This window comes from Cervus canadensis, chromosome 26, assembly GCF_019320065.1.
Source record: "Cervus canadensis isolate Bull #8, Minnesota chromosome 26, ASM1932006v1, whole genome shotgun sequence".
Classification (NCBI taxonomy): domain Eukaryota; kingdom Metazoa; phylum Chordata; class Mammalia; order Artiodactyla; family Cervidae; genus Cervus; species Cervus canadensis.
The window spans coordinates 4819894-4832471 of NC_057411.1; the positions used below are offsets into that span (position 1 = coordinate 4819894).

At 42.7% G+C, this 12578-nt stretch overlaps 1 protein-coding gene across 2 annotated transcripts in view; it reads left to right on the top strand.

Annotated features, from left to right (window-relative positions):
- The window catches only part of CRACD (capping protein inhibiting regulator of actin dynamics), a 292820-nt gene that overhangs the window by 154090 nt on the left and 126152 nt on the right, over positions 1 to 12578 (top strand). For both annotated transcript variants that reach the window (XM_043447891.1, XM_043447895.1), the window contains exon 2: positions 5508 to 5653. The gene's annotated coding sequence lies outside the window, so the exon portion shown is untranslated. The remainder of the gene's footprint in view (positions 1 to 5507; positions 5654 to 12578) is intronic.

The window sequence follows — 12578 nt, forward strand, 5'->3', positions numbered from 1 at the left end:
TTCCTGCTTTCTGGAGAGTTTTAATCATAAATGAGTGTTGAATTTTGTCAAGGGCTTTCTCTGCATCTATTGAGATAATCATATGGTTTTTATCTTTCAATTTGTTAATGTGGTGTATTACATTGATTGATTTGCGAATATTAAAGAATCCTTGCATTCCTGGGATAAAGCCCACTTGGTCATGGTGTATGATTTTTTTAATATGTTGTTGGATTCTGTTTGCTAGAATTTTGTTAAGGATTTTGCATCTATGTTCATCAGTGATATTGGCCTGTAGTTTTCTTTTTTTGTGGCATCTTTGTCTGGTTTTGGAATTAGGGTGATGGTGGCCTCATAGAATGAGTTTGGAAGTTTACCTTCTTCTGCAATTTTCTGGAAGAGTTTGAGTAAGATAGGTGTTAGCTCTTCTCTAAATTTTTGGTAGAATTCAGCTGTGAAGCCATCTGGTCCTGGGCTTTTGTTTGCTGGAAGATTTTTTTTCTGAATACAGTTTCGATTTCTGTGCTTGTGATGGGTCTGTTAAGATATTCTGTTTCTTCCTGGTTCGGTTTTGGAAAGTTATACTTTTCTAAGAATTTGTCCATTTCTTCCAAGTTGTCCATTTTATTGGCATATAGCTGCTGGTAGTAGTCTCTTATGATCCTTTGTATTTCAGTGTTGTCTGTTGTGATTTCTCCATTTTCATTTCTAATTTTGTTAATTTGGTTCTTCTCTCTTTGTTTCTTAATGAGTCTTGCTAATGGTTTGTCAATTTTGTTTATTTTTTCAAAAAACCAGCTTTTAGCTTTGTTGATTTTTGCTATGGTCTCTTTAGTTTCTATTGCATTTATTTCTGCCTTAATTTTTAAGATTTCTTTCCTTCTGCCAACCCTGGGGTTCTTCATTTCTTCCTTCTCTAATTGCTTTAGGTGTAGAGTTAGGTTATTTATTTGGCTTTTTTCTTGTTTCTTGATGTAAGCCTGTAATGCTATGAACCTTCCCCTTAGCACTGCTTTTACAGTGTCCCATAGGTTTTGGGTTGTTGTGTTTTCATTTTCATTCATTTCTATACATATTTTGATTTCTTTTTTTGATTTCTTCTATGATTTGTTGGTTATTCAGAAGCGTGTTATTTAGCCTCCATATGTTTGAATTTTTAACAATTTTTTTCCTGTAATTGAGATCTAATCTTACTGCACTGTGGTCAGAAAAGATGACTGGAATGATTTCAATTTTTTTGAATTTACCAAGACTAGATTTATGGCCCAGGATGGGATCTATTCTGGAGAAGGTTCCGTGTGCACTTGAGAAAAAGGTGGAGTTGATTGTTTTGGGGTGAAACGTCCTATAGATGTCAATTAGGTCTAGCTGGTCCATTGTGTCATTTAAAGTTTGTGTTTCCTTGTTAATTTTCTGTTTAGTTGATCTATCCATAAGTGTGAGTGGGGTATTAAAGTCTCCCACTATTAGTGTGTTATTGTTAATTTCCCCTTTCATACTTGTTAGCATTTGCCTTACATATTGCGGTGCTCCTGTGTTGGGTGCATATATATTTATAATTGTTATATCTTCTTCTTTGATTGATCCTTTGATCATTATGTAGTGTCCTTCTTTGTCTCTTTTCACAGCCTTTATTTGAAAGTCTATTTTATCTGATATGAGTATTGCGACTCCTGCTTTCTTTTGGTCTCCGTTTGCATGAAATATTTTTTTCCAGCCCTTCACTTTTAGTCTGTATGTGTCTCTTGTTTTGAGGTGGGTCTCTTGTAGACAGCATATATAGGGGTCTTGTTTTTGTATCCATTCAGCCAGTCTTTGTCTTTTGGTTGGGGCATTCAACACATTTACATTTAAGGTAATTATTGATAGGTGTGATCCCGTTGCCATTTACTTTGTTGTTTTGGGTTCACGTTTATACAACCTTTCTGCATTTCCTGTCTAGAGAAGATGCTTTAGCATTTGTTGAAGAGCTGGTTTGGTGGTGCTGAATTCTCTCAGCTTTTGCTTGTCTGTAAAGCTTTTGAATTCTCCTTCATATCTGAATGAGATCCTTGCTGGGTACAGTAATCTAGGTTGTAGTTTATTCTCTTTCATTACTTTCAGTATGTCCTGCCATTCCCTTCTGGCCTTCTGGAGGGTCTCTATTGATAGATCAGCTGTTATCCTTATTGGAATCCCTTTGTGTGTTATTTGTTGTTTCTCCCTTGCTGCTTTTAGTATTTGTTCTTTGTGTTTGATCTTTGTTAATTTGATTAATATGTGTCTTGGGGTGTTTCGCCTTGGGTTTATCCTGTTTGGGACTCTCTGGGTTTCTTGGACTTGGGTGGCTATTTCCTTCCCCATTTTAGGGAAGTTTTCAGCTATTATCTCCTCGAGTATTTTCTCATGGCCTTTCTTTTTGTCTTCTTCTTCTGGGACTCCTATAATTCGAATGTTGGGGTGTTTCACATTGTCCCAGAGGTCCCTGAGGTTGTCCTCATTTCTTTTGATTCTTTTTTCTTTTTTCCTCTCTGCTTCATTTATTTCCACCATTTTATCTTCTACCTCACTTATCCTATCTTCTGCCTCCATTATTCTACTCTTGGTTCCCTCCAGAGTGTTTTTGATCTCATTTATTGCATTATTCATTTTTAATTGACTCTTTTTTTATTTCTTCTAGGTCTTTATTAAACATTTCTTGCATCTTCTCAATCTTTGTCTCCAGGCTATTTATCTGTAACTCTCTTTTGTTTTCAAGATTTTGGATCATTTTTATTATCATTATTCTAAATTCTTTTTCAGGTAGATTCCCTATCTCCTCCTCTTTTGTTTGACTTGGTGGGCATTTTTCATGTTCCTTTACCTGTTGGGTATTTCTCTGCCTTTTCATCTTGTTTAGATTGCTGTGTCTGGAGTGGGCTTTCTGTATTCTGGAGGTCTGTGGTTCCTTTTTATCGTGGAGGTTTTACCCAGTGGGTGGGGTTGGACGATTGGCTTGTCAAGGTTTCCTGGTTAGGGAAGCTTGCGTCAGTGTTCTGGTGCGTGGAACTGGATTTCTTCTCTTTGGAGAGCAATGGAGTGCCCAGTGATGAGTTTTGAGATGGGTCTATGTGTTAGGTGTGACTTTGGGCAGCCTGTATGTTGACGTTCAGGGCTATGTTCCTGCATTGCTGGAGAATTTGTGTGGTATGTCTTGCTCTGAAACTTACTGGCTCTTGGGTGGTGGTTGGTTTCAGTGTAGGTATGGAGGCTTTTGGATGGTCTCTTATTACTTAATGTTCCATGTAGTCAGGAGTTTTCTGGTGTTCTCAGGTTTTGGGCTTAAGTCTCCTGCCTCTGGATTTCAGTTTTATTCTTCCAGTAGTCTCAAGACTTCTCCAACTATACAGCACTGATAATAAAACTTCTAGGTTAATGGTGAAAAGATTCTCCACAGTGAGGGACACCCAGAGAGGTTCACAGAGTTACATGAAGAAGAGGAGAGGGAGGAGGGAGATAGAGATGAGCAGGAGGAGAAAAAGGGGGACTCAAGAGGAGAGAGACAGATCTATGCAGTTGTCTGTTCCCAGAGTGTTGTTCTCCGTAGCCCAGACACCCACAAAGATTCACAGAATTGGATTGGGAAGAGAAGGAGAAAGGAGGAAACAGAGGTGTTCTGAGGTAGAAAACAGAGAGTCAAAAGTGGAAGAGAGTAATCAACACACTCCTGAATAAAAATGGGAACTGAATATTGGATTCTTAAATGTTCAAAATTTATATCACATACTGAAAAACAAAGATTAGAAATCTAGAGTAGAGGTTAGACTCTTAAAAATACAATATTAAAAACAAAAACAAAAACACAAAAAATTTTAGAAATATATATGAAGTTCAGTTTAAAAATAGGGCTTCTCTTTTTTTTTTTTGCAAGGTTATAGTGAAATGAAAATGAAAATTAAGGAATAGTAGAGGAGTAATAGAGGACTTTAAAAGAAAATAAGAGAAAAAAAAAGAAAAGAAAAAAAAGAAAAAAGTTTTTTTTCCTAATTAAAAAAAACATAAAAATATATGAAAATGAAAGTTAAGGAGTAATGGGGGAGTAATAGGGAATTTTAAAAGAAAATAAAAGATAAAAAATAGAAAAGAAAAGGTAAAAATATATCTAGGAGTTTCTCTGGAGCTGTTGCGGTCAGTGTGGGTTCGGCTCAGTTTCAGATAGCTCCTCGTTCCAGCTTACACTTCTCGATATCTACAGGTCCCTTCCAGTGTAGTCGGTGTTATCTACAGGGATTTTAATCTGTTGCACCGGTCCCTTCTGAAGCGGTTCCCTTTGTTTATTTGGCTTCTGTTTGCCGGTCTCTTCAGTGCCTAATTTCCGCCCTGACACAGGCAGGCGGAGGTGGTCTCTTGTTCAGGTTGCTAGTTCCGTCGCGCTGCGGGGAGAGGCTGGCGCTGCTTTCCCCGTCTGCGCTGCTCGGGCTCCCGGCTGCTCTATATGGAGCGTGTCCTGCGCTGCGCGCGCGCGCGCGCAGTTCCAGCCCTCGGGTCTTCCACAAAAGCGCGGACTCGGCTGCGCCTGCGTTTTGTGCCTTCCCTGGCCTGAGCAGCTCAGGCAGCCAGGAGCTTGACGGGCGCACTCTCCCCGGGTGCGTGCACCTTCAGCCCCAGTCCCCGCCCGCGCCGGTCGGGTGCCTGCGCCCTGTGTCTCGCAGTGACCCTCCCGCGGGATGTCGACCATCCAGAATCTCAGGAGGTCTTTGGTTAGAAACTGGAGGCCTGTTTGCAGTGCGGTAGGGGATGCAGCCTCTGGGGCCGAGTTTTCCCCTTACCCCTACCCGCCCTGCCTCCTGCCTCGGCGGGGCTGGGCCGGTCCGCAGCCTGCGAACTCTTCTCTGGACTTGCTCAGACCCTTTGTTCTGCGAACGGTCGGCAGTGTGTTCGGGCCGGTTAATTTTCTCTCTCTCTTTTGCTGTCCCACAGTTTAAGTTGGTAACTCACAAAAGCTCCCTCCGATTGCCCTCAGGGCACTCAGGCCCGGTCCTTACCCTAAGCAATGCCGCCTGGTCCTCTTCCTTCCGCCCCCACTTGCTGGTGGCGGATGTGGGCGTCTGGGGTACTTTTTTGCTGGGAGTTGCTTTTAGGCACGGTAATCTGTGGGTTTTATTTATTTTTCCTCCCAGTTAGGTTGCCCTCTGCGATTTGAAAACTTCCCCCAGACCCGCCAGTGCGAGGGTTTCCTGGTGTTTGGAAACTTCCTCTATTAAGACTCCCTTCCCGGGACAGGTCTCCGTCCCTAGCTCTTTTGTCTGTCTTTTTATCTTTTATATTTTGTCCTACCTCCTTTCAAAGACAATGGGCTGCTTTTCTGGGCGCCTGATGTCCTCAGCTAGCCATCAGAAGTTGTTTTGTGAAGTTTGCTCTGCATTCAATTGTTCTTTCAATGAATTTGTAGGGGAGAAAGTGGTCTCCCCGTCCTATTCCTCCGCATCTTCAAGAGATTCATTTTAAAGATGTCTTCGGAGAGAAATGAAGATATAAAGCTCATGTTTTTTTTTTTTTTTCCTCAACAGTTCACAAGAGCAGTGATTCCCAGGCTTTCTCAACAATGTACCCTATTTCTGGGCACACTTACCACTGGGGATAAATTCTTCTTTTTACAAGAAGAAGAAAATTTTGGAGGAGTGCTATCTACAAGGACGTGTAGCTGTTCAGAGAGGTGAGTCGTCTGTTTAGAGGATGGGGAAAGAGGTAGCTCACAGAGAAAATACTGAAGAATGTTTCACTTATTGTGAGTGGGACTTGACGTGGATGGTGTGCATTTCACTAAATATCAAGTTAAAAGATCCTTGTCATTGATGGTCTTCTAATTCTAGATTTAATTCTCAGTTCTTTACGTGCCATCTGTGTAAATTTGGACAAGTCATTTAAATTCTCAGAGCTCCAGTTCTTTTATCTGTAAGAGAAAATTTCATATGAAAATGCTTTGCCAATGGGAGAGTATAATATAAAAATAAAACTGTTATTGCTTATTGTTAATTACTGTTATTTGCTGCTGTTACAAAATTCTATGGAATAAGTTAGCAGCCTTGTGTCTCATGGTGCAGTTGGTCTGTTGAGCTTGGTACTGTAGATTGAGGGCTTTGTCCTGAGTGCCTGGAGTGGAAGGTGTTTCACACCTGTCCCCCAGTAAACGCAACATCATACTGTTCTTTCAGCTACTTTTTGAAACTTGGAGGAAAGGGTGGAAGTTAAAGACAAGATCAAAGATGAGAAAACAACAACCACCTGTATTATTTGTTACAACAAGCAAATCAGTGTTGTTTAATGCACACACCAAACCTTGGAAAGTGAGTGCTATTCCTACCATGACATTTTTTCTCAAGAGACGGGATTCCTTAGGGAATCGCTTAGAAGCAGATGAAAACCATTTTGTTTTACCGTGATTGGGGAGATATTATTGGATGGAAGGAACTCGAAGTTCAAGATTTTTTCTAATGTTTTTGATGACATGTACAGTTTCTATAATGATAAAGTGGCTAATTAAAGATAAATAGTGGATGAACAAAATCTTTGTGGAGCACCTCTTATGAATTAGGTCCTATTGTAGATGCTAATCCCCGTCATGAATGAAGCAGGTGAAGATCCCTGCCCTCATGGAGCCTGTTCTACCATGGAGAGAAATAGTAAATAATGTACACAGTAGAGAAATAAGCTAAAAGCAGTCAGGATGTTAGAAGCCAGAAAGAACACGGGAAAAGAAAAAGCAGAGCCAGGTAAGGGGAAGTGGACGTATGCTGGGTGGGTGGGAAGATAGATTTCAGGGTCAAGTGAGGTGGCAGGACCTGCCTTATTGAGGAAAGACAGGAATTCCGGGGTTAGCCCTGGTGTGTTCCAAGTGGAGAAGGAGCTAATACAAAGCTCCTAACAAGGGGACATGGTGATGTCCCAAACAAAGCCAGGAGGCCTGTGAGCTGGAGTAGAGTGGCTGGGAGAGAGAGGAGCAATGTCAGCTCTAGAGGAAATAATGTCATTTCCTTGGTTTAGATACATAAGGAAAGTTACCTTGTCTTCTTGTCTCTCTGGTTTATTCTGAGTATTTTATTCTATTTCCTCTGCAATTAAAATACACACATGCACAATAAGTAAACTGTACCTCCACCACTGTATCAGTTTCCGAGTGTTGCTGTAACAAAAGACCACAAACTGGGCGGCTTAAAACAACAGAAATGTATTGTCTTGCAGTTCTGCGGAAGTCCCAAATTGAGGTAGGCTCACGCTCCCTCCCATGGGATGGGAGGATGTCACGGTGGTGGCAGTCATTGGCCGGCGTTCCTTGGCCTGAACTGCATCACTCCAGTCTCTGCCTCTGTAGTCAGGTGACTTACTCCCTAAATGTCTGTATCTTCCCTTGGTGGTCCTTTCTTTTTAAGGAATCCAGGCATATTACATTAAGAGTCTAACCCAGGCATCCACAACCTCTGGGCTCCAATGCCTGATGATCTGAGGTAGAGGTGATGTAATAATAATACTGGAATTAAAGTACACAATAAATGTAATGTGCCTGAATCAATCCTGAAACCATCCTCCCCACCCACCATGGTTCATGGAAAAATTGTCTTCTATGAAGCCAGTCCCTGGTGCCAAAAAGACTGGGGACTGCTCTAGTTTGACGCCATCTTAACTATGACATCAACATTCACCTTATTGCCAAATAAGTTCACATTCTGAGGTACTGGGGGTTAGGAATTCAATACATCCTTTGGGGGGACACATTCAACCAAAACAGCACATTAAATAATACGTAATAGTCATTATTATCCCCATCTTGCAAGTAGAGAAACAGGCTCAGAAAGCTTAAATGACTTGGCCAAGGTCAGAGTCAGTAAGCAGAAGAGCCTGGTCCGTGTTATTTTCATCATGGACACATCAGTGCCTTTATCAGTGTGGTTTTATCATGCTGTGACCGTTGACGGAAGGATGGAGGTGACAGAGCCCTGCCCAGGTCAGGGTGGTCCTCGACCTGGTCCTCATTGTGGTCCTCATCCGTACTGCTTAACCCCAAGGCAGCTCACAGTTAACACTCTACCTCAGCTTCCTGTCAAAAGGAAAATAGGTGCCCCTCCATAGACCACTCCCCATTTTGCATTTCATTCCATAGCATGGTAAACATAGGAAACAGATGCTTTTCCCCTCCTTCAGGATTTTTTTCCAGGAAAATATTGCTATAATTTCTGTGGCTTGTAGAACATTTTGTGACAGGACCACATGTTTTTTTCCTCACACAACATGGGAAAAAAAAAAAAAAAACAAAAACGACTCTCTGAGTCAGTTGGCATATTGCAATAAAATTAAGGGATTTTGAAAGCATTTAATTTATTTTGCTTTCTCATTATATTTAAGCATTTCTTCTTGACGTAAAGCTTATCTAGCCATTGGTAAGCCCGAAATCAACTCTAGAACCTCGTTTATGCTCAGTCTTAAGACTAAGGGAAGCACCAAGAAAAAGAAGGATGCAGCAAAACTGAACTGAACGCTTTTCCGTGGGTCACAGTGAGCAGTGATATTGTTACGGAACCAAACTTGGCCCACTCATCCATGTGCAGTAAAGCACATCTCCTCACACCAGGTTCTCATGAAGGGAAATACAGCATTTATCATAGGGCACCAAGCAAGGAGAATGGGCAGCTCATGGTCGAAAGACCCGAACTCCCTGGCAGCTTTTCAGAAGGGATTTCAAAAGCAGCATGAAGGAGGGGACCCAGGGTATGTGATCAGCGCACAATTCTCGGATTGGTTGGCATCAAGGTGGAGTTTCATTGGTTGACATCAAGCTTCATTAGCCTTTTGGTTTCAACCGGCCTGGGGTCTATGTTCTTATGATCAGTTTCCATCTGGAGCTTCCTGTAAAAACAACCTAGGAAGTGTATCAGGCCTTTATCTGTATCTTTCAGGGAACCTTCAGTCTGATGATTCTGCAATGTGTCAGATTAATATGCTAAATTATTAGCAATTTCCTGGCCCAACAGCTCTTTGTTTCTATATCTTCACATTTCCTTTTCCTTAACTCTTGAGTCAGCCTTTAGAGACTCAAGGGAGGCCTGGGAGACCAAAGCAAAAGCCTTTTACTTCAAAGAACAGGTACACAGGGGCTTTTTTAGGGTTTCCCCTTTTCTTTGATACTCCTCAATCTTCAGGGGAACAGGTTCAGGAAAAGAAGCAAAGTTTTGGATAAAGGGGTTAATCATAAACTCAGCAGAGAAACTCAGTTTTGGGGGGACTTGGTTTCAACATCCCCTGGCCAGGCTGAATACATGAAGTCCTCAGAGGCAGGGGTCCGAGAGGAATGTCTAAACCGTGGTCTAGGAAATCAAATGTTCAAGGCTAAGCAGTAAGTCTAGGAGATGGGACCAAGCTGTGGTTGAAAAAAGAAGCCATAAGGTCAAAAGTGGAAAGGTCAGAGCTAGATCAACAAGTCTGGTGGGAGACACCTGAGTGGTTTAGAAAATTGGTTGGGTGAGCGTTTGGGAGGCCTGATATTCTACGGCCCTAACTGCACAGGGTGGGGCCCCAGGAAGGAAGGTGTGGGGTAAGACGGAGCAGTCCCAAACCTGCTCTTCCCAAATATGATCATTAGCAGTTTTGTTGTTGTTACATAGTCTACAAGTTTCTTTTCAAATTCCCTTCTTTTTACCTCAACTCAGTATTTTTATTCCCCCTACATTCTGGGACTTTTCTTTCCACTTAACAGCTGACTGCTTTGGATCTGTGTGTGGAAGCGTATGTTCTTCTTAGTATCAAAAAGAAGTGGGGAAAAACTGTCTTTCTTCCAAAGATGCTTCTGCTCTTTGTTAAAATTGATGATCTGTGATCCTGAGAGTGTGTGGAAAGAGCAGTGTCTTCATATTTTAATACTAAATGGAAATGACCCCTGGCCTTTGACGTCACCACCACAGAAGGCCACTCCCCAGAGCGCAGCTTGGTCACACAGCTCTGGGAGGGGGCAGGGGGCTTGTGAACACGGGCGCCCGCTCGGCTCGAGATTCTCCAGCCACACAGGTAACCGTGGGTGGGCAGTGGCTCTTGCTGCTGCTGCTGCTGATGGTGACGATGATGAAGGACCAGGTAGATCAGGGGGCAATGGTTAAAAGTACTTCCCTGAAACAGACATCATGGCAAAATGCTGGAGTTTCTCTAAGAAAGACTAAAGGGTGACAAACACTGGAAATGGCTCTTTGCAACCCCATGGACTGTAGCCCGCCAGGCTCCTCTGTCCGCGGGATTCTCCAGGCAAGAATGCTGGAGTAGGTGGCCATTCCCTTCTCTCGGGGATCTTCTTAATGCAGGGATTGAATCCAGGTCTCCTGCATTGCAGGCAGATATTTTGCCATCTGAGCCACCAGGCTCTAGGGGTTTACCTGTTCTAGCTATTTCATATAAACGGCATCATGCAATATTCTTTCTGTGTCTGGTGAAACATTTGTTTTCTGTTGCAAGTCATTTATTTCTTTCAGTCTGCTCCTAGCATTGCCCTCGGATAGCTGAAATGCTCTGGGAAAATTAAAATTTCTAATTAGAACCTAAGAAGACCTCTTCGGGAATATCTACTTCACCTTGGTTGCTGGTGAGCTTATGAGACAAATAACAGCTGAGAATGAAGTTATTGACTTTGCAAGGATATGAAGAATTGGACTTTACCTTATTCACATCTATCTTGACTCTCAGTTCCTTCCAGCAGCATCTCCAGTTTATGTCTTGTGTAGCGGTCTGGACACCAATTTATCCCATTATCCAAATGAACCTGTAATTGATATTTTGGCATCAGGATACTAGAGATTATATTGCTGGCCTGAACAACAAAGCATAGCCTCCCCCCAGGGAGTAAAATGATACTAGCTGTTGAAGACGAAAATTTGAGAAATACTTTACACTCTCCTCTCTTAGGGAGGCTGCTCATCCTCCCTCCTCCCTTCCCTCCCTGAAGAAATAGAGGCTGCCCAAGAGGGCTCTGGGATGCAGACAGCAGAGGCTTGAAATAAGATGCCTCTCTCCATCTGCCGGACGTAATCCAAGATGAGCTGCACAGATGAAGCTGGCAGAGAAATGGGGAACCGGATGGCAGACAAGGTTCTAAGGGGACGAAAATCCTAGCTAAATCCTTTTATGGGAGCAAAAGAGCCTGCTGGTCTAATAATGCGGAATCCAAGAAGGAAATTGATGTAGTGCTAGTGGTTTAGTGAATGAAAGTTTCTTTTCTGTAGACCCCCTGGGGTCTAACTAGTAACAACTAACTAACCAGTAACAACTAATGTGTTCTGTGGGATGACAGTTAAATATGGGACAAATGATGACTCGTCTGCACCAATGGTGATTATCATGTACTGTTTTATGTGCTAGGTGAGATTGAATCATTGACTGCCTGCTCTGAGATATCTTTCCCGGGAGCCTGAAAATTCCACTTTAGAGTAGCTGATGGATTTGATAGGGTCCAGCAATGACAGGGCTGGGGTGGAGCATTTTTGTTGATTCCCGCTCCCTTCTCTCCCACCCTCCCTCCTTCTCTCCTCTCTCCCCGTCTCCCTCCCTCCATTCACCTGTAAGGAGCTTGTTATGCACCAGACCCTGTGCTAAGGACTTTTGTTGTTGTTCTTCAGTCCAACTCTTCTTGACCCTGTGGACTGCAGCACGCCAGGCTTCCCTGTTCTTCACCATCTCCTGGAGCTTTCTTGAACTCATGTCCATTGAGTTGATGATGCCATCCAACCATCTCATCCTCTGTCACCCTCTTCTCCTGCCCTCAGTCTTTCCCAGCATCAGGGTTTTTTCCAGTGAGTGGGCTCTTCACATCAGGTGGCCAAAGTTTTGGAGCTTCAGCTTCAGCATCTGTCCTTCTAATGAATATTCAGGGTTGATTTCCTTTTGAATTGATTGGTTTGATCTCCTTGCTGTCCAGGGGACTCTCAAGAGTCTTTTCCAGCACCACAATTCAAAAAACATCAATTCTTTGGCACTCAGCCTTCTTTATGGTCCAACGCTCATATCCGTACATGACTACTGGAAAAGCCATAGCTTTCACTATACGAATCTTTGGCAAAGTGATGTCTCTGCTTTTTAATACACTGTCTAGGTTTGTCATAGCTTTCTTCCAAGGAACAAGCATATTTTAAGCGCTAAGGATGTGAAATGAGACCCTGCCACCCAGGAGTTCCTGGTCACTCCCTTCTTATTTTCTCTCTTTTGTTTCCTGTTCTACTGTTACAGAGGACGTAAGCAGCTGTGTATTTGTCCATCTCTCATAGTAGGAAGTAGCTTCCAAAGGCCAGAGTCCTTCCTGCCTTTAAGCCTTTGATTCTATTGATAGCATTGCCCTAGCAGAAATTTATTGAATTGAATTCAGATATGTAAACAGATAACTGGATAAAATACAGTTAGTGATATTTGAGCGAATTTTGCACAAAGTGCCTGGAAGCACATGGGGCAGAGTCAACAACTGCCAAAGGCAGCCAGCGGGCCTCCTGGAGGTGTCACTGGAGCTGTCTTGAAAGATGAGAAGGTGTTTGCCAGACAAACAAGGTGGGTGCCCAGTCTCCTGAGGTCACACCTGCGTGAATGTTTCTTGGGAGGTGATCCTCTAATCCTGCCCT